The sequence below is a fragment of the Macrobrachium nipponense genome, chromosome 14 (genome assembly GCF_015104395.2).
Source record: "Macrobrachium nipponense isolate FS-2020 chromosome 14, ASM1510439v2, whole genome shotgun sequence".
NCBI classification, from domain to species: Eukaryota; Metazoa; Arthropoda; class Malacostraca; order Decapoda; family Palaemonidae; genus Macrobrachium; species Macrobrachium nipponense.
This window is the reverse complement of record NC_087207.1, coordinates 55,409,683-55,433,500: the sequence shown is the minus strand read 5'-3', so window position 1 is coordinate 55,433,500 and position 23,818 is coordinate 55,409,683. Positions and strand designations below refer to the sequence as shown.

At 34.7% G+C, this 23,818-nt stretch overlaps 1 long non-coding RNA gene across 1 annotated transcript in view; it reads left to right on the top strand.

The window, feature by feature from the left end:
- Positions 1–23,818, top strand: part of LOC135226116 (uncharacterized) — a 334,862-nt gene that overhangs the window by 96,990 nt on the left and 214,054 nt on the right. The gene's annotated exons all lie outside the window — the stretch shown is intronic.

Sequence of the window (23,818 nt, the reverse complement as noted above, 5' to 3'; positions counted from 1 at the left end):
CTGCATCAGCTGCATTCTACTTGTAAATAGTCAAGAAAGCGTCTTGAAGAAAACTTCCTTCAACCAATAGCTGGAGCGCATTGCGCCACCAGCCAATGAAAACGCAGCTAGCGGTTGACCCCCTGCTGACCTGCCGCTGTATATTGCGTAGATCCTGACAGCACCTACAGTCTACTCCGACCAGGGTTGCCGAAGTGTGGAAATGACGTCACTAGTACGGCTTATCTTGTCCACATTGTGATTAGCTGTGGAGTGTGGAATCCACACGTAAAAAAATTTCCACGTTTTTTACTTAGAAAGCGTATGCTAGTTAAAATCTAATAATAAGTTATGAACTTTGTTTACTATTCTATTTTATAAGTCTCACACACAAATATCTTTAAAAATAAATAATTAGTATTATCATTTTTAATTTGTGGATGCGTTTGGATGTTTATCAGATGCATGACCTGACACCGTTGATTCTTGTGCAAACCAAGACCTCGAATATAAATTAGATCTTGACCGTACGAACTGGCTGGCTCCAGCTCCAACCAGCCTAGCTCAGTTACCTATTCAAAATTATTTTTAATCTTCTCCTCAACAAAATCTACATTTATTCTTTTACATGATACTAGAGAGTATTCTTATTTTGCTTGTGTTGATTATATATTTTCCTGAAAAATTTTGAATTATATACATACATTCATATTGCTATTTGGTACCAAATTATTTTTCAGCGAAGCAATTTACAGCTTTGCAATACAGATTCCAATTTTTACACGTGAAAGTTATTACTGTGCCTGTATAATCAGTTTGGTTATTCTACAACTACAGTGACATAAACTTTTGAAAGGAACGGGCTTTAATGATATCATAACTTTAATTCGTATAACGTAAGAGCTTAGCATAAATCATAGGCCTAGTTTACCAGTTTTGATAATAGCGCTCATGATTCCGTTGTCAGCTGATATTGCCCTAAATGAATGACTATGTGTATAACAACAATAAAAGTAAGAAATTATATAATGCAGTGGTAATGAAATCTTCATGTAAAACAAATGGTTCAGTACATTCGCCTAGTTCCAGGATACGTTGCCAGTTTACTTTACTCTAAACAATAAGACATAGTTGTGCTTACTATTAAATTGGCAGCTTCAAAATATTCTTTATGAAAGTTAATGTAATTACGTAATTGCAATGATACAATAGCAATAATTATTTTTTGAGTTCACGTGCGAGCATATAACCAATAGTGTTAGTTAGCCCAAGATATAGGTCTAGTCATTATATTTATATCAATACTGTCAGATTGACCATCATGATAAATTCATCGATATATTTCATTACGACGATGTGATTAAGATGCTTTATTATTATTATTATTATTATTATTATTATTATTATTATACACACACAACACACACACACACACACATATATATATATATATATATAATATATATATATATATATATATATATATATATATATATTATATATATATATATATATATATATGTGTGTGTGTGTGTGTGTGTGTGTGTGTGTGTGTGTGTGCATATTGTATTCTAGTACAGTATATTTATTTAACTTATTGTGATAACTATAAAATTGTTGTAAAAGACCTATGTTACTTTTTACATCGTCCAATTAAATACGGAAGTTTCATTTTAATTTTTCATCGCCTATTAAAGGAGTTTCATTCAACTCTTTCATCGTCAAATTATATAAGTTTCATTCCAGTTTTTCATCATCAAACACTAGAATAAAAATCTAACTAAATGTTTAAACAATATGAACTAAAAACGGAAAGGGTCAGTTCTACCCTTATTTATCAGTTAAAAAAGAAATAAAATATTGGCTAGGAATTCATACCGCTAAGCTTTGAGCACTTACTAGATCACGATAAACAATTTTATAACATTCATCCAGAGTTCCAACAACTACACCGATAAAGTCGGATATATTGCTTAACTGGCAAGTGTGTGATACCGAACGTGGATTTCCTTAATGTGGAAATCTGGCAGCCCTGACTCCGACCCACTGCCGTGGTCATGCTCGGATGATACCGAGAGAAACGTTGGCCACTAGATCGACTTACATTTTAATCTATTTACTGTGACAAATAAATAAATTTTAAGCAATATCCCCGAAGTTGACTCCTCCTGATGAGTAGTATCGGCGCAATACTCGCCAGTTGTAGTAGCAGAAAGAAAGCTATTATTAGAAAAATAGAGAAGACTATTTACAAGTTGAATGCACCTGATGCAGCAATATCTTTCAATAAAATAATAATAATAAAATAATAATAATAATAATAATAATAATAATAATAATAATAATAATAATAATAATGGACTAGTTAAGCAACACTGGGGCTGGCCAGTCGTTTTATGGGTTACAGCTCTCATCGGCGATGATTCCTTGGGAAAGGAGCTTTACCACAATTTCCTCAGTCTTCTCGGCTGCAAATGAGTACCTATCCCCGATGGGGTAGGGTCCTGCTATGGGTGACATAGCCCTACGCTATAAAAACCACCTAGTCGAATAGGATGACTGTGAAAAAAAACAATAATAAGAAGAAGAAGAACCGCCATATGGTGATGGAGAAGACTGCTGGGGGTTGATGGAGACTGATGGCGGAGATGTAGAACCCGACAGAGTTAGCTACTTAGTGGAGCTCTATACTCTTGTTTTTTTCCATCTGTCCATCCGCCTGTGGTGGTCGTGCATGGTAACACTGCGTCCTGGGCTTTTAAATAGTTACGCTGTGTAAGTTTGAGGTGAATAAAAGGATATCTTGGTGTACATTTGCAACTGAAAAGTGTTTTAATAATTTACTGTATGCGAATTACACCGTTAATATTCGAAATAGGATGTTATTTAAAGCCCGGGACGCAGTGTTACCATGCGCAAACACCACAGTCGGAAAAAACAGAGTATAGTTACACCCATCCCGTATTTCATTTCGACGCTCTCTCTCTCTCTCTCTCTCTCTCTCTCTCTCTCTCTCTCTCTCTTTTGAGTTGTGCCTCGTGACGTCATTCGTTGCTCGTGACGTGTGTGATCTCTATTTTTGTAAAACAAAATGTTGAAAAAGTGTGACTGGTATTTCCTGATCTGCTTTGACGTGTGATTTGGATTTTGAAGAAACGAGACTTATATTGTTTAAATTGGCTTAATCAAAAGTTTTACATTTTCTATTTCAAAATAATTGAAAATAATATTTTATCTCCAGTGTTTATTAATTGAATTCGCTAATCATTTACAGTTTTATTGTAAGATAGAAATACTGAATTTTGTACAACACTTGATTTTACGATAAAATTCAGTGATCAATTGTATTTTTTTTTAGGTTACTGATTTTGTAGAATTGAGGCGAGAAATATATGACTAAATTTGATGATTAGTTTGAGCATTTTCTACTCCAAGATTAAAGAAAATATTGAATTTCTTTGGCACCAAATATTTTACGACTGAATCTCTGATCAGGTATAATATTCATTTATTGTAATTTAAAAGTAGTGAACTGCGTACATATATTAGGGCTTGTGCCTTGTATGATAAGGCGCCCTATGAGGTAATGTTAGACTAGCGATAATCTTACGCTAAGTCGGTTGGTATTGCACTTCCATCTTCAATGGAGTGTCTGGGGGTTTGTAAGATCACTTACGAAGTCGGTTTAACCTTGTTGTTATTACGACGATGTGTTAAACTCATGTTGGTTCGGTGAGGAGGTTCTTGTAGAAAACACTAAGTATAAAAAATTATATATTCTTCTGAAGTTTTACATGGTGAAGATCAGGTATGATTGTACAAGTCTTCTAATAACGATAGCTTGATCGCTTCTGCCAATGATGATGGCTAATCCTATTCCTCTACATGATAAAGCTTAGGTAAAGAGGTACAGGTCTTCTAATGACGATAGCTAACTCTGTTCTGCTCGTCTACCATCTCTGTTACAAGTTATGAAGGAACAGACAGTAGTTCGAACATATGAACATACATACAATGACATAGTTTCATACGAACACACAATCAAATGAGACACGCTACAGATCACGTAGGCGGTAGTTGTCTCAAGCAGGGAGCTTGGACTAATGTTTATAAACAATTGAATGACTACAGGTGACGGCATGTTATCTTAGCCTACTTTTATTGTATACGTCATCTTTAGCGTCTCTAGTCTGATCACATTCCTGCAAGCAATCTTTTATATATATGGACTAACATTCCATATTTTTATTATGTAAACACTTACATTAGCTCGGTCAGCTACCAAAACCAACTACTGAATATTACTCAAACTTGACTTGCATTTGACTTATAGGAGTGTGATACAGACACTATGTGATATATATATATATATATATATATATATATATATATATATATATATATATATATATATATATATATATATATATAAGTAAATAAAAATTCATGGTGTACATGAAATGATTCAAGTAATAAAATATAAAACAATGATATTGGTAAATAATAGTGATCACGTGATATATAATGATACAGTTTTTCACTTCATCTCATTAAGATACTTATGCTACAGAAAATACTAATGTACTCTGACAATTGCATAGAATGAAGATTAACATGATAAAAATCATATTTTAACTGATAAAAAATTTCATATATGAATTGATAAAATTATTAATGTTATGCTTAACTGTTATATATCTGATTCATTAATTCATATACTAACTCATAAATAACTGCAGATATTGGTAAGAAAAAAGGTAACAGATTGATTATAGGCTACCTGATTTGTTTATACATATGTATATGGATTCATATAATTATGATTAATATATGTGCACTTTAAATAGATTCCTATTGCGTACACGCAAAGATATATTTCGATTCCGTTATTTATGATCATTTATATATAGATTCCTAGTGCGTACACGCAAAAATATATTTCGATACTGTTATCTATGATCATTTATATATAGATTCCTAGTGCGTACACGCAAAAAATATATTTCGATTCTGTTATTTATGATCATTTATATATATAGGATACATGACCGAGGTTATACTACTTCACATTTAACTAGCTTTCGAACAACTTTTCGTCCATTACACAGTTCCAGACAACCACCTATAGCCAATGAAACGGCCTTTTTCAATGGTTAAAACAAGGGGAAAATTTGCCTGGGCGGGTCCAACGTTCTATTTTGCGCTCATACTTATTCTCTGCATCCTAAGCAACACGATTACGTTCGCGATGAATAAAAAAAACATCCCCAGCACGAGTCCTTCGCCAGCAAAGTAGAGTTGAATATCCTTCGGGTCGTAATTGTCGGAAGTATGTCCCTTTTGTAGTCGATCTCCACAGCCGCCGGAGCGTTCCGCATCAAAACGAGATTAACGACGAGATACGGTGTCGGTCGAAGAAGTCCATGAAATTCCTTTCACATTGTAGGCGGTTGTTACTTGACTGTAGTCGTCCGCTGCGACGAACGATTTTTTGAAGTTGCGATGTGAAACTCTCGTACTGCAGGATACTGTAACCAGGTTCCATTAATCAGCCTGCAAGTGAAATTATACTTGTCACAAGGGCAAAGTAAATTCAGACGACATCCAAATACAGGGGAGGGAAGAGAGCTATTTAGACCAGACTTAACCCACATGAATTCGCTGAAATTTTGGAATTCAAAAGAGTCCGCTGTACAAACTTTTTTATCCATGGCATTAACAATGAGTGAACCTATCCAGGTCTATGATGACTGTAAAAATATCCATAATTATAACAAATAAACAGATATCAATACAAATCCCAAAGAAAATTCGATATTACTGGTAGTAAATTACTAGACAAAGAAGTGGAAAACGGAGCTATTTGTAAGATTGCCAGGCAACATAAGAGTCAAAGAGAAGATTAATCATGATTCTGTATTTCTCTATGCTAACTGAAATTAAGTTGTGATAAAATCTGATCCTATGTGCCCTAACAAAAGTTTCATATTCAATTTTCTCGTGCGCATCCTCTGAGGTTAACTTTTAAAACATTATTAATAGGTAGGAGATGCAACGAAAAACCCACTATGTAACTAATTTCTATATAAACTTTGGGTTTTTCATGAAAATGTGACATTTTCCCATGAATGTTTTACTTGAATTGTAATAGGCTAATGTTGCAAGTAAATATTTCATATATACATATCTTGATACTTCTAAATGTCTATGAGGTTCAGAAAAAAAAATTAATTCATTTTGTTGTTATAGAAATTCTATTTGCTTATTTTGTTCATTAATTTTAAAATGATTGCAAGTCCTTAACTAATTGCATTACACACACGGATAAGAATATGTTATGTGGCCTGTCATGTGACCTATGAACCACATGTGAAGTTCATGAACTAAGCATGCCTTTCTCCAGTCAATCTGCTTTTGCAAGCAGAGACGACACACAGATGAAGCCTGTGTAAGCAGATTATTGAGGTGAAAAGGAACAAATGCTGATACGGCAATGATGGCGTCGTCACTTGGCAGGAGATTGCTCTCAGCCAGCTAAGAGTTACGTTACTTGCTGTAATAAATACGACTTTAGGATAAATTTTATTGTTTTTTAATACTCGACCCACATGAGAAGAATGTCTGAAAAAAAACAGTACCAAAATTGAACAATATATTAGTTTCATGTTGGAAAACTGCATGATTATGTTAAATTAAATATTCCTTATTGAAACTAATGAAAAAGGTTTCCATACAAATTCTATATATATTATTAGCCCTGTATAAGATTCATATAGGATTATTTCATAGATAACATTTTCACTTCTAGACTTCCTGACTTTAAAATCTCTTTTATTTTATTTTATTTATTTATTTATTTATTATTATTATTTTTTTTTTCATTGACTACGAATATAAATCACCGGGACAGACAATATGTCAGTAGGTTTTGGATATGTGTTTGAACTTTTAGCTTATTTGTCTTTACTAAAGCGTTAAGTTAGAGTTCAAATCTTTACGCATATATATTTGGATATTTAATGGTTACGTTTTGCTTATTGATATTATCGTGATTCCTTTTTTATTATAATTTGTAACCCTTCCGACTTCTTACGGAGTGTATTATATGACTACACTTGTATCCATATTTATCTTATTTTTTTTATATTTATTTATATATATATATATTTGATAAATTAATGGTTGGCTTGAATATGTGGAAAAGTGTTCTAGCGGCGTACCGTATAAGGCTACTTGCGGCATCAATTCTATAGATACAAGATATAAATGATAAAGGTATTTAAAACCGCGAGAACCGCTATAATCCAGTTCGGATCCAATATCACGAGTTGTAACTCGTAAGACATTGACACTTCCTATTTAATTATCCGTTATTCTACCAAACCGATTGACTCTGGGTGATAAAATATATTATTGTTTTCTTAATGGAAAGGAATTCACACACGTGTTATGGAGATTATTATTGATTTACACCACCCGAGTCAGATTATCATGTGTTGAATTCCATGTTTACTGATTTAACACTCAAAAATAAATATTCCTAATGCACTCAATTGCGGTGTTTGTTTTTAGTGCTATTACTTCTATATAACGTGTCAAGGAACTATTAACACTAAGAAGTGTTTATTCCCTCTGTCAGACTCGTAACTCTGTTAATAATTCTAAGTATATTCTTTCAAGGATTGATTTGGCACAGGATAGGCCCCTAAACTGACAGGTGTCTTAGTGTATCCCTTGTTTTCATGACACGTGTTACAATTAGTTATGTGCTTTTTATATCTGTAAGCATTGTAGGCCAGTAAAACAGTGATTTGGCTTTCTGTGACATAGTAGGGAACCCTGGATGACGGAATGCAACCAGTTTATGACGATTGGTATGAAAGAGATTATTATTACTACCTGGTCGTAAGTCATCTGCTGTGTTCTTCGGGTTTTCCTCGTCACGGACCTACATATAAAATTTCATTTGATTACATTATTCTGATACACATACTTTAAATATACTTTTGCTTTAGGGTTTCTGCTCGAAATGTTTATTGTTTTTGCCTAGCCACTGACCCTGTTTCCGTTTCGAAGTGTTTATTGTTTGGTGTTTATTGTTTTGCTTATCGCTGTTGACACTTGCTTTGTTCAGTTTGTAACAGTTCTGCGCTCCGACCCAGATATTCAATGCTCGCGATCTCTTGGGTTAAGGAATTTTCTTGTTTAGATACGGTTTTAACAATAGGCACGGATGTTTCTATATCTTTTAGTATAATTAATGGTTCTTTGCAGTATGGTGCGGGATTGCGGGATAATGCGTCGGCTATGATATTTGCTTTCCCAGGTAGATATCTTATCTTGGCTCCAAAGACCTGAATGATCATTTGTCACCGAGTTCCTTTTGGACTGTGATTAAAGCCATTGAAAAACTCGGTAAAGGACTCATGTTCAGTAAGGACTTTATCAGGATAGCCATAGATTATGAACTTAAAATGTACTAGTTAGTAAAGATACCTAGTCCCTTCCTTGCCTATTACTGCATATTTACTTTCAGAGGGCTTTAGTTTACGTGAATAAAAAGCTATAGGAAAGAACTGTTTATCATATTGCTGAAGTAGTATCCCTCTTACCCCTTGGTCTGAGGCGTCTGTTACAATAAAAAAAAAAATTCCTTATTTAAATCAAGGATTTTTAAGTTAGGTGAGCTGCATTTTCCGCTTTTAAGATATCGAACGCCTGTTGATGCTTTTCAGACCATAATAAATCTACGCTCTTCTTCGTAAGATCTGTTAAAGGAGCTGTCATGATTGAAGAGTTACATATTTACATACGATTGTAATACCCACTACAGCGCAAAAGTGCTGTATCCCCTTTTACGTTAATAAGTACCGTAAAGTTATGAATAGCCGACACCTTACCATGGACTACTTTTAAGACCTTGACCAGACACATAAAACCTAGATAAACATGTTCGGTTTTTAAAAACTCACATTTAGATATTTTACTCTGAGATTATTTGTCTTTGTCTCTGTAGCACTAGCTCTACTTTATGTGAATGTACTTCTAAGGTATTAGAAAAGATTACAAGATCATCCATATAGGCATGTAGGGTATCCCCTAAAAATCTCCAAACACTATATTGTAATTGGGGTGCAACGTAAGCCGGAGGCATACGTAAAAATTGATAATGTCCCCTGAGTGTGCTGAAAAAAACGGTGTATGAGGTACAATCACTTAGGTAATGGTATCAGGTAAAAGCCTTTAAGTAAGTCCAAGTTGGTGAAAAAAATTTATTCTAACCTAACAGAGATAAGATGTCGTCGGTACATCGCACTGGAAACTATCGGAAGTCGTTTCCTTGTTTAAGCGACAGTAATCTGCGCAGATACGCCAAGTCCGATCTTTTATGGCATGACGTTTGAGGGAAAAATTATATGGGCTTATTTGATTTCCTAATGGCTCCTATTACTAACATTTTTCAACTTCGTCATTTATCTCTATTTTAAAATTTCATTGAGAATCTATACGAAGGTACGTAAATAGCTTTATGTTTGTCCTTAGACCGTGTTTTGTGTTAAATTACATCCGTTTTTTTCCAGAGATCACTCGCCAGTGGAGAAACTTCCTGGTATTCAGGTAAAAGGTAAAAAAATTCTGCTGAATCACTTCTGCTTGAATGACTTTACGGATATTACTTTAGATAGATTATCAGAGAGATTCATCCACGACTGGTTGGGCGTGATTAAAAATTAGCAACAATAAAAAATGCGATATTTATAACTTCCGTATCCACGATATGTATACTTTTATGGCTTTGTTCGCGGAAATCGTTATATTTCAGAGTGTCGGGAAGGATTAAAATTTCATTTCCCAGCATAGTCTTTTTACACGCACTAAGACATTCGAGGGTGCATGCTTCTCGAGATTTTGCGTGCAAACTACGACTGCGGTTGTGGGAGAATTCTGTTGGGTCATTTGAACAATGTTACGATTTATGAGACAAATGTATAGTTCCTTATATAAGTTATTATTTGATTAACTGTCTCTTTTTGTTCAAACGGATTTCAATATGTTTGAAGGTTTATAGGATTTTCCTTTGATAAACACGCCTTATTTTGCAGGATGTAAGATAATATTTTGTATACCCCTAGATGAATCTTACAATTACACTAGATACAGATCAATGTTTTTTATAACTATAGAGGTATCTGTAAACGCTCGCTTATCCGGACTTCTCATTAGGGAAGTTCGAACAACAGACGGTGAGTCCGTAAATACTGGTAATTAATTGTACTAAAGGAATAAATAAGATATTCTAATTTTTACGGCGCGTACAGTCGGGCTTAATCCACCACTACTCATAATAACTTATGTATTAAAAAAAAAACGAAAACCTGCTCTGATTACTTTATACGGTCGTGTGATGCATAGGGAAATTCCTTTTTAATTTTAAAAAGGTATTTGGGATGTATGATCCAACATCGCTTTTTCCCCACTCTGCTAGAGTCGCTTATTGTGTGGAATTTGCTTTGCTTTGAACACTTCGGCAGTTTTTTGACTGACCTTGACCGCTTGACTAGGTGACACAGTCACCGAGTTTGCTTGTTTGATTCTGAACGGGCTACTGTTTCTATTTCTTTTTGTAATAATTAGGATCCTTCTCTTTATTACCATCGGCAACATATTGTGTGTTTTTAGCATTATGTTGCTGGTTACGTATAAAGCAATGAATGACGAACTATTAGGAACTGAGCGATTACTAATAAGACAAGTTATCACTACTGCATTCCATATTAACTGTTTGTACTTCATTCTTTGCTAAAATTTGAAATAGTGAGGGATCCTGGTCAGCGCATTTAGCTGATGAAAGTTTTTTACAGACATGTTATTCCTTGCAATCCAGCCATATTTTTAAAGTTAAGTTGAGTCATTGAGGTTCGATATTTTATATAACTCAAAAAACTCAAGGCTAAAACTGCGATCGGGACTTGCAAAGGAGCATTTATTGTCATGACCCGAAATAGTGTTACCTCTAATTTATATAGATTTGTACGGGTGTTCCACTTGTTTTTTTTGTGTGTTTTCTAATCACTACGGTGCTTAACGACCCTATCCATGCATCTGTATAAATACAGACGTCCACTGCGTAAACGCATATTCACTGTTTAATATGATTTGTTACGTAAGGATTAATAATCACCCAAAATGATAAAATTAACATAGTATATGATTATGATATTTCGGTAGAACTTCTGGAAACAGACACTCAAAGATAAAAACTCGTAGTAGCGAAATCTCAATGATGTTGATAATTTCTGTAAAAAGTAAGATTAAGAATGTCTCGTAACTTCAGCCACAGGAATAACGAAATTCGACCTGCAAAGGAAACACTCAAAGTTACTCCAAATGAATAAAAATTGTACTTAGCTTGCTTTTGTGGGAAGTCACGGTGTTCCGATAACGACACGGCCTTGGTACCTCCTTCTCTATTTAGCGGATGACCTGGTTTGGCTTTTCAGTTTACCCCCGTGCGCGTTGTTTCGATGATTCGAGCCCTTGAAAATCGATGCTGCAGACGCGTTCGGTTTGTTTCTTGCAGTGCCGGAAACGCTCACTAACGATGTTTTCTTGAATGATTCTAATGAGAGACGAAGTTTCCGTTGCCGTAGGAAAAGGACACGTCTGTTTTGTTTCTTGAAGTTATTCACTAAACGATGATACTAAGTTGGTTGAAGAATCTGTTGCTTTCGTCGTCGTTGAAGAGTTCTTATTGTTTTCTGAAGTCGCTCACTAACGATGATACTAGGTTGCTTGAAGAATCTGCTGCTTCCGTCGTCGTTGATTTCTTATGATACATGATTTATTATTCTGGTTTATCTTCGTAGGACGTTGTAGAGTTCTTCTGGTACGCTGGCCACCAATATTAGGGCTTGTGCCTTGTATGATAAGGCGCCCTATGAGGTAATGTTAGACTAGCGATAATCTTACGCTAAGTCGGTTGGTATTGCACTTCCATCTTCAATGGAGTGTCTGGGGGTTTGTAGATCACTTACGAAGTCGGTATTATCTTGTTGGTTATTACGACGATGTGTTAAACTCATGTTGGTTCGGTGAGGAGGTTCTTGTAGAAAACACTAAGTATAAAAAATTATATATTCTTCTGAAGTTTTACATGGTGAAGATCAGGTATGATTGTACAAGTCTTCTAATAACGATAGCTTGATCGCTTCTGCCAATGATGATGGCTAATCCTATTCCTCTACAATGATAAGCTTAGGTAAAGAGGTACAGGTCTTCTAATGACGATAGCTAACTCTGTTCTGCTCGTCTACCATCTCTGTTACAAGTTATGAAGGAACAGACAGTAGTTCGAACATATGAACATACATACAATGACATAGTTTCATACGAACACACAATCAAATGAGACACGCTACAGATCACGTAGGCGGTAGTTGTCTCAAGCAGGGAGCTTGGACTAATGTTTATAAACAATTGAATGACTACAGGTGACGGCATGTTATCTTAGCCTACTTTTATTGTATACGTCATCTTTAGCGTCTCTAGTCTGATCACATTCCTGCAAGCAATCTTTTATATATATGGACTAACATTCCATATTTTTATTATGTAAACACTTACACATACACTACCTGCTTGTACGACTACATTCACTGCTCAGTTTTATTCTTTCATTGTAGTATTTGATTATCTGTACTTAATCGTTTTCTTTTATGAACTTTGACCCTTCACTAGCTTCATTTGACTGGAATGAATAGACTCAAATCAAACGAAAGTTCCAATGCCCCACCATTGCCACTGCAGCGGAGCCACAACCCATACGGGCTAGATAACCCACCAAAAATGTTTATTATTAAACCTGCAAAATCCAAGGACTGGCTTACTTGCTCGAGAGATTTAAATATATCCAGTGTTATCACTGATAACATTACTACTACTGCTAATACTATCATCCTGAACTGTCATTAGCTACAGTATAGGAAGGAATTAGGAAATGTGCCTTCGCAATTTTGATTTTATATGCCTTGTTTTTATCATCTCACTCGCGTAATTATACAGGGAGCTAAAGAATTCAAGAATTTGTAATCCTCTTAATGTCACATTGCCTGCATTATACCGTTTTCTTTACGGCGACAAAGAAGGTTCAAACGACTCTCTCTTTTCACAACAGAACCTTGCCTAGGACAAGGGTTTATGCTGGCATAAGCCCACTTGATCTAAACCGACCGCCAGCCATATATATATCTATATATATATATATATATATATATATATATATATATATATATATGTGTGTGTGTGTGTGTGCATATATATATATATATTATATATATAGTATATATATATATATATATATACTATATATATATATAGGGAGCAGGAGCAGGAACAAACATGGCGAAGTATTTTACACTTTATTCGCCATGTTTGTTCCTGCTCCTGCTCCCTGTGCATTTCATCACTTTGGCTGACTCGCCTGCTTTCTCCGTTCTATATTATATATATAGATATATATATATATATATATATATATATATATATATATATATATATATATAGAGACATCTCTCTCTCTCTCTCTATCTATATATAATAATATATATCTATCTATATTATATATATATATATATATATATATATATATATATATAATACTCAGGTTTCTGGGATGAGGTTGCAGACCTCAGGCGCCGTTTCCCACTTAAGTTTCACATTCGAAAATGTCAGCTTGATAGCCCTTTAGCAGCTGAAGCCAGAACTCTCACTTCGTAGTTTTAACTACTTCAGTTACACACACACACATTAACGAGTACAGCATTATTTACTATGCATTGTCCTAGCCTGTAGACATCTTATGATTTCTGCACTAACAACATACCTATTTTTCATTATCTCATACAAACTCTCTCTCTCTCTCTCTCTCTCTCTCTCTCTCTCTCTCTCTCTCTCTCTCTGTCACTTATAAACAAGCCTCTCTCATCTCATTGAGATAAACTATTTACCTAAGTACATGATATGGGACACATGGGATAAACTACCACCAGAAGTTGTAAACAGCAACAGTGTAGGGGAAGAGTTTAAAAGAAAGCTAGACAAAATCATTAGGAGGACACTGTGAATGAACAGTAAAAACTGTTCTTAGAGATAAGTGAGCACACAGTGTCTCCTCTTAGGATGGACTAATAAGTCTGTGAGACAACCTAATCCTTGTAACTCCTTGTAACTCTCTCTCTCTCTCTCTCTCTCTCTCTTTTTCAGTGCCATTTTGCTTGGTGAGATGTTCCCGCGCTCATCTGATTAATCAACAGATATCAGACGTTTAACATATGTCTGGACATTGAAAAATATCTAGAAGTGTTCGTGAACTGTCGGTGATAAGAATAGTGTGAAAATAGTAGGATAAAGCGTCTACTAAGTTAGTTTATCAAGTGAAATACTGTAAATCAGATCAAGATGGCAGTAAGTTCCAGCTGTGGTAAGAAATGGCGAAATTTAGCGTGTCTGGCAGATTCGCAATACGATGAGGTAGCAGGAAGGGAGCTGGCATTTCTCATCTATGAGATCAACAACAGCCCTAACCAAAAAGATACAAAAGCATTCATAGACATATTAGAAGGATACGATCCTTCAAACTGGAACAAATCAACAGAAAACATCTTGAAAATAATTGAAGAAGTTCCAAATAAAATCCAAGTGGTCAAGAGACTCATAAAGAAAATTTACATCAATCAACATATTCCGACAAAGAAAATGAATAAGGTGAACATTGTGAATATCCTAATTGATGCAATAGGAAAAAGAATGCCAAAAGCATGCAAACTGTGTAAGGTGTGGTATAGCATAGTTAATCCACAAAACCTGATCAGAAAATGTTCTGCATGCAACATTCCGACGCATCCTCAATGTGCTAAAGTAATGCAAGATATGAGAAAGGATACCAGAATATTTTGCTCAACATGTCTATCATGGATAGACAATGTTATTAAATCAAGACTGAATGTACATATAGTTGAGGATGAAGAAGAAGAGGAAGAGGAAGAAGAAGAAGAGGAAAATGGAAGAGAAGTAAACAAAACTGAAATGACAGAAAAAAACTAAGGAAAACAAAGAACAAGATAAAAGTATGGATGCAGAGATACTCATCGATACTACATATGAGGCAATCATGCAGCATACATACAAAGAAATAAATTATGACATGACAACACAAAAGAAAATCCCGAAGAGGCTCTACCCAGATCTGCACACTGATGGGAAAGAGGAAAAAATAGACAAGAAAGACAAAGTCTGCAACCTTTTGAAAAGAGGGAATTGCAGATTCGGAGAAAGATGTTACTACAAACATCCCAAGGTATGTCACAACTATGAAATCTATGGTAAATGTGCATACCTAGACGGCTATGAGGATGATTGCAGAGATCTACATTCAAAAATATGCAAAAACCTAAAAGAAGGAAAAGGATGTAAGTTTGACAAAAAATGTAAATATATGCACCCTGTAGCCATGAATCAAAATCAATTAAATAATCAATCAAATAATAAAATGCAAAATAAGAAAGAAACAAATAAAGAGAGGAACAAAGAATATGAGGTGAAGGAAAAAAGCAAGCCATCACCGCGATATGGTGTTTTAGCAAAGAATTTCCAAGCATCAGCTCCAAGATACAGCTCGAGAGATAAATACTGTATTTACAATGCAAGAGGATATTGCAGATACGGAGAAAATTGCAGATTCAGACACAAAATGAATAATTATGATGAAGGAAGATCAAATATGGAAAAGCTGGATTTTTTAATGTCATAACTTCTGGAAATGAAGAAAAGAACAACATACCAGAACAAGAAAGAGACGTGGGAAAATCCTTATTATTACCCATACTAAATGAAGGAGAAAACACGCAAACCATCATAGTGATGAATGTGCAGGGTTTAGTTATGAGTAACTCAAAAAGAAAAATAGAGTACTCAGAAGAACTAACCCAAATTGAAAAGAAAATAGATATAATGAATATAAGTGAAACCTGGTATTCCCAAGAGACTGGGAATGACGATCAAATAAAAGGGTTCCAAACTTATAGATCAGATAGAAAAAATAGGAATCAAGGGGGAACTGCAATGTATGGGAAAGACAAAAAACAAGGAAAAATATATGAGAAATATAGTTACTCAGAATGTGAACTAATAGTGGTAGAATTTGAATCTGAAAAATTAATGAACATAGTAATATATAGACCCCCTAATACTAAAGAGTTTGACATAATAATAGAAAAATTGGATGATATATGTAGAAATCACAAGGACTGGACTATTCTCCTATCCGGAGACTCTAACTTTCCTTTCGTAGACTGGAAAGAACGAATAGGAGATTGTGGTTGTGTTTATACATATAAAATAGAGAGTAATAGTAGTGCAGAAGATAAGAGGCAATTCGAAAAGCTATTAGATATGCTACTAGAATACAACATTCAACAAATAAATTACCTGCCAACAAGAAAGGAAAATACTTTAGACCTAGTATTTGTGAACGAATTAACAGTCCATTCCAAAGCAAATGAAAACAGAGATAAGCAAGAAATGAAAAAGTGGGAAGGATATGGAAAATACAACTTCTACAGTAAAAATATAAAATGGTCAGAAATAAATGAAGAATTAAACAAAGATTGGGATAACATTTTCGTAAGTGATGATATAAAGGTAAATACGGGGATATTATATAAAATATTAGAGAAAATAGTGGATAAATATATACCGAAGAAGAAAAATAAACATCATTCATGCATACCAAGAGACAAAAGGATCTTGTTCCAGAAAATCAGAAAATGGAAAAAAGGTCTTGCAAAAGAAAAAAATGCATGGAAAGTGATAGAACTGAAAAGTAAGATATAAAATGCAGAACAAAAGGTTATACAATCAAAAGAAAATGAAAAACGGGACTTGGAAGAAAAAACCCTAGTAAATATCAAGCAAAACCCCAACTATTATACTTGTATGCGAAAAAGATGAATAAAAGAAGAATAGAAATAGGCTCTCTAAGAATTGAAGGGAGATTAACGAATGAAAAAAAGGAAATATGCAACATATTGGCAGAACGATGTAAAAGAGAATTCAACCCTAGAATTGATAATGAAGATAATGATATAGAAGTAAATGATGAAAATAGTGAATATTTAGCAGACATAATGAAGCTGTTATTGTGCAGGCTATTAATGAAATTAAAAATGGAGCTGCAGCAGGGCCTGATGGTGTCCCTGCTATTTTGTTAAAGAAAGTAGTTCATTCTATCGCAAAGCCACTTGCAATATTTTCAAGACAAAGTGTAGATACAGGCAAGATTTATGATGAGCACAAATTAGCATATATCACCCCTACTTTCAAAAGTGGATCAAGACTAGAGGCAAGTAATTATAGGCCTGTGAGTCTAACATCACATATTATGAAAGTGTATGAAAGGGTAATGAAGAAAAATATTATGAAACACTTAATAAAAAATAATTTGTTTAATATAGGACAACATGGTTTCGTACCTGGAAAAAGTACACAAAGCCAACTGTTAGTCCACCGTGAGAACATGTCCAAAATATGAAAAGCGGAAATGAAACAGATGTGGTTTATTTAGACTTTGCAAAAGCTTTTGACAAGGTAGACCATAATATATTAGCGAAGAAAATTAGAAAACATAACATAGTGGATAAAGTAGGAAGATGGTTGAAAGAATTTTTACACAACAGAAAACAGATAGTTATTACAAACGATGAGAAATCGGATGAAGCTAAGGTAATGTCCGGTGTGCCACAAGGTACGGTGTTAGCTGCATTAATGCTTGTTATTATGATTGCAGACATAGACAGTAATGTTAAGGACTCGGTATTGAGTAGTTTCGCCGATGACACAAGAATAAGTAGAGAAATTACTTGTGATGAAGATAGGAACACGCTACAAAGAGACCTTAACAAAGTATATGATTGGGCAGAGGTAAATAGGATGGTATTTAACTCTGATAAATTTGAATCGATAAATTATGAAGACAGAGAGGGAAAGCTATATGCATATAGGGGACCTAATAATGAGACAATCACAAATCAGGAAGCAGTTAAAGAGCCTGGTGTGATGATGAATAGGAACATGTTATGCAATGATCAAATAGCAATTCTGTTGGCAAAATGTAAAGCAAAAATGGGAATGTTGTTACGGCACTTCAAAACAAGAAAAGCTGAACACATGATTATGCTTTATAAAACATATGTTCGTAGTCCACTTGAATATTGCAATATGATATGGTACCCACACTATCAAAAGGATATTGCACAAATAGAGAGTGTACAAAGGTCCTTTACAGCTAGAATAGAAGAAGTTAAGGATCTTGACTACTGGGAAAGACTACAATCCTTAAAATTGTATAGTCTAGAAAGGAGAAGAGAACGCTACATGATAATTCATGCATGGAAACAGATAGAAGGAATAGCCGAAAACATCATGGAGCTAAAAATATCAGAAAGATCAAGCAGAGGTAGATTAATGGTGCCCAAAACTATACCAGGAAAAATAAGGAGAGCACACAGGACATTAATCCACTACGCACCAGCATCGATAATGCAGCGTCTATTCAATGCGTTGCCAGCTCATCTGAGGAATATATCAGGAGTGAGCGTAGATGTGTTTAAGAATAAGCTCGACAAATATCTAAACTGCATCCCAGACCATCCAAGATTGGAAGATGCAAAATATACCGGAAGATGTACTAGCAACTCTGGTAGACATTAGAGGTGCCTCACACTGAGGGACCTGGGGCAACCCGAACAAGATGTAAGGTCTGTAAGGTAAGGTAAGGTCTCTCTCTCTCTCTCTCTCTCCAAGTTTGAGCAAAGCAGGACCAAAATGAAGCTACAATCCCCAGTGGGTCCCAGGGCAAATTAGATCTTCCCCCCAACCGCGGACGTGTCCTTCTGTTCTTCACTTTTTGTTGCGAGAATTTTGTGGCTTTTGTGGTTCCTGTTGTTGGAGCTACCGAGCCAGTTCTATCTCAGACCTAAGCTGTCCCTAGCAAACGATAATTTCGTTGCGTTCACAAATCATTTATTTTCTGCTGGTTTATTTTTTCAATATTCTTTTTCTCGAGTCATGTTGATCGTGTCGGCTACAAGTTATTTTGGGAAAGTCATTTCAGTCCCTAAGCTGACTCATACTAACATAGATTAACCTAACCTCACTTAACCTAACCTTACAAGTTGCAATATTTGGGCCTAACATGACTTGCACCAAATCTTCATTGGCGCAAAAATTTAAATTGGTCTCCGTAGATACCTTTGCTTACTAGAAATTTTCTTTTATAAAGCCTTTGTTATTTTTCTTTATTTAGTTTTTTCTTAACTTTGGTAAGATGCAAGTAGCCCAAACGAATTTGTCGTGGACTTTGGTCGTCATTAGAGCAAGTCATTGTGGCGCAAAATTCTGGTATAATTCCTTTCATCTATCGTTTAAAAATCTAGTGACGATCAAACCAGGATTATAACAGGTAAGGTGCAAGTGGTGGTTTGTAATGATTTATGTCGAAACTTATTGACATTGTACAATAATTAACTAGAAATGGTAATTCGATAATCCGATGACATGGCATTCATATTTGTCTGAGACATACTCAAACATTAAAAAGATGAGGAAAACAACTTGCCCAAGAAAGTCAAGGTGTTTTCCTAATTTTTGAATAGTTTTTACTTTTTTGAAATATTTTTTTAGCCTGTTTTTATTCGCAATTGTACTTAAAAAACGTTTTTTTTTTTTTTTTTTTTTTTATAATTTTACACTTCCTTTTCTTCAACGTGTTTCGTATTAATGCAATGCTAATTCTTTGAAACTTTTAATTCGCAATTTTACTTAGAAATAGTTTGATTGATAAAAATTTTCAGTTAACTTGCTTAATTGTTCTGTAGTAATGTAACATTTATTTCTTGCTTTTAGCCTGAGGATGGAACTTTGTCTCGGAAAGTCGCTAGCCGATAAAGAATCCAATGTAATGTGCCATGTCCTTCCGTATCCCTGCGCCTATTTCACCGAGAATTAGCCCACCAGTGGTGAAGAGTAAAGGGTAACACATGTGCATATACATGAATATATACCCCTTCAGCATCCTTCTCTGTACATAGCATCTTGAGACATCCTGTCATCTCAACTCTGTGTAGGATCTCTCTGTCGCCGCCCCTCATTACAGAGGGATTTATTCTGAGCATCTCTAGTACTCGGTGAATTCCCCCTCCTGGGGATTTCTTTGAGTCTAGACATACTTATTTTCGGATTACATCTGAATCTGGGTCACATTCGTTCGTGTCTTTTCTATGTGTCGGGGACTTGGGTATTTTCGTCGGTCTGTTTATGATCTTCTAAATGTTGTTGCGTCATTAGTCTGCGCTGTGCTGATTTCGTCATCTCTCTCTCTCTCTCTCTCTCTCTCTCTCTCTCTCTCTCTCTCTCTTTCTGCTTCAGTCTACGCATTGTGTAATTATCTGCATGCCAACCCTCTATTGGAATCAGCAGAAGACGGGAAAGAATCTCTCTCTCTTTCCTTTGTTACAATATACGGATACTTCATCGCACACAATATTATTGACCCCCTCTCTCTCTCTCTTCTCATATCTCTCTTCTCTCAGCCCCCTCTCGCTCCTCTCTTCTCGTCTCTCTCTTTTTTCCTCTCTCTCTCTCTCTCTCTCTCCTCCGTATCCACCTCGTCATTTTTAAACTCTCTCTCTCTCTCTCTCTCTCTCTCTTCACGTCTACTCGTAGCTATCTCTCCCCTATTTGAACTCTCTCTCTCTCTCTCTCTCTCTCTCTCTCTCTCTCTCTCTCTTCGTATCCACCTCGTCATTTTTAAACTCTCTCTCTCTCTCTCTCTCTCTCTCTCTCTCTCTCTCTCTCTCTCTCTCTTCACGTCTACTTGTGGCTATCTCTCCCCTATTTAAACTCTCTCTCTCTCTCTCTCTCTCTCTCTCTCTCTCTCTCTCTCTCTCGTTGCTGTGGAGACGCCGTCGCCTGTAGTGGGTAGAAACTTTCATAGCTACAAGTGAATTCCGTGAAGGCCAGAATCCGAGCGTTTATACATGAAGGAGTCTTCCCGGAAGCGTTTAGTTATCATTGTGTCGTCATGTGAAATATGAAATATAATGACCGCTGTATGCAGTACAGCGGATGGCGGTCAGCGGTGAATTAGTTGTGTAACGGTACAAGTGCATATTGTTCTTGGATTTGGAGCGGGAATACTTACGTACATAGTTACGTAACGTGTAAATTGCTTATCTATGTATCTGTCTTTATATATATATATATATATATATATATATATATATATATATATATATATATATATATATATATATATTATATATATATATATATATACGTATATATATATATGTTTGCATGTATGTATATATGTCTGTATATGATATATATATATATATATATATTTATATGTTATATATATATATACACACACACACACACACACACATATATATATATCACATGCATACATACATACTGAGTGTGTATGTGTGTGTACATAGATATATATGATATGCATTTATTTATTTATTTAGTCATAATAAATATTTGTTTGTGGCATCAGTAAATGTATCATCATTTCCTTGTGTTACAATGAAAAATTACTTAATATTGAAATTACATCGGGAAGAAATGATATCCACTCGTACCTTTGACGTAATAACCTTTTTATTTTTTACTGGAGTAAAATGAGACTTATTGTTTACGTGATTTATTTTTTCAAACAGCGTCGTACGTCACGGAAATGGAATGCTGTCATCTGACGAGTAGTATACTCTTATGTATATGTTTATTATTCTTCTCCCTTCTCTCGGCTTAATTGCTAGCGCCGGGCATGAGACTTTTCCAAATTTAATGAGCCATTATATATATATATGTATATACAGACATATATACTATATATATATATATATATATATATTATATGTAATATATATGTCTGTGTGTGCATGTATGTATATATAATGTATATGTATGTATCTATGCATATATATATATATATATATATATATATATATATATATATATATATATATATATGTACATATATATATATCTATGTACACACACACAACACACACACACACACACACACACACACACACATATATATATATATATATATATATATATCATATATGTGTGTGTGTGTGTGTGTGTGTGTGTGTTTTATATGTATACATGCATACATATATATACATATATATATGTGTGTATATATATTATATATATATATGTATATATATACATATATATGAATATTTTATCACATCACCGTGATTCATATAAATCATTCGAGCTGCAAATGTCCTTTAATATCTAATTCGCTCTACCTCGGAATTGATATATTTTTCATATATGTACCGAGGGGGAATTTTTAGTTGATAATAATTTCGTACCCCCATGGGATCGAACCACCGTCCAGTTGGACGGGGAACGAAATCAGGATCGGACAGTGACGCTACCGAAACGGCTATCAAGAGAGGCAAAGGTTTATATCGATTCTGACCATTTCAAACCAACGCCGATCTCGTTGTATTTGTAATTAGAATCGATATGGAACCCCCTCCACCATGCTAGCCGATTCGAGCGTTTTGACCCACGCAGCCTTATTATGAATATTTTATCACATCACCGTGATTCATATAAATCATCCATTTTATATATATATATATATATATATATATATATATATATATATATATATATATATAAATGGATATGGGAAGCGTTGCTATCAACCGACATACAACAAGGAGCTGAAGGAGACGTCATGTACAAGTAACTGTCCATTTATTAAACATGCTGACGTTTCGAGGACGCAGCCTCATTTTCAAAGCTGAAAAACGTAATTAAAATATATAAAAATATTACAAAGACTTAAGAATTAAGAAATTTACAAATTAAAAAATATTTAAACTTTAAACAAAAATTAAAAAATTAAAAAAGTAATATGCAACAGACAGAATGAAAGAAACAGACCGCTACCTTTCAGGACGGGAACCAAGGAACTAATGACATAAAAAACAGAGACAGGGGCACACTCAAGACAGGTACAGTGTTGTGGAGGTAGTTTGATTGTTTAAAGAAGGAACAAGCTTCTTAATATGTAACGATTCAGTTATTGCTAATTGATGAGGTGAGGTGGCTCTGGAGAGAATTTTAAAATGTTTATATTCAATATGTTGTTTACATTTTTCGGCATGATCACGTACATTAGAAAATTCAGGATTAGTTAATTTATTGCCTGTTTTGTTACTAACTCCCCGATGACAATCAATTCTTACTTTTAGTAGTTGTCATTTTAATTTTAAATCAAACTCCTTAAGTACTCTCTTCCACAGGGCCTATACTTTATCCTCCACTTGGTTTGGTTTCCACTAAGAAATCTCATTTCTCCAGAAGTATTTTTTAGAAAATTGCTACCCATCCAAGCTTTTTTTTAAACAATTGTATAATTTTCTTAATCGTAAGTTTGTTGCTGTTTTTAATATTCCTACTGTACCCAAGTTGGTATTTTACTTCAGTGTTCTTTTTATTCATGATAAGTCCTTTTATTTTCAGTTAAATATCCTTATTCACCGACACCTTCCGGCAGTTAACAGTAGAGTTATACCCAAGAACCCGTTAACCCTTGCTTCTCTCTTTAAACATAAAGACAAACTAAGCTCCTTGATGACTTCCAATGTCGTTTATTTATATACTTGCCCCAAATGTAAGGTGGGGAAATATGTGGGGGCTTCTCGTCGCCTACTAAAAGTCAGAATTAATTGTCATCGGGGAG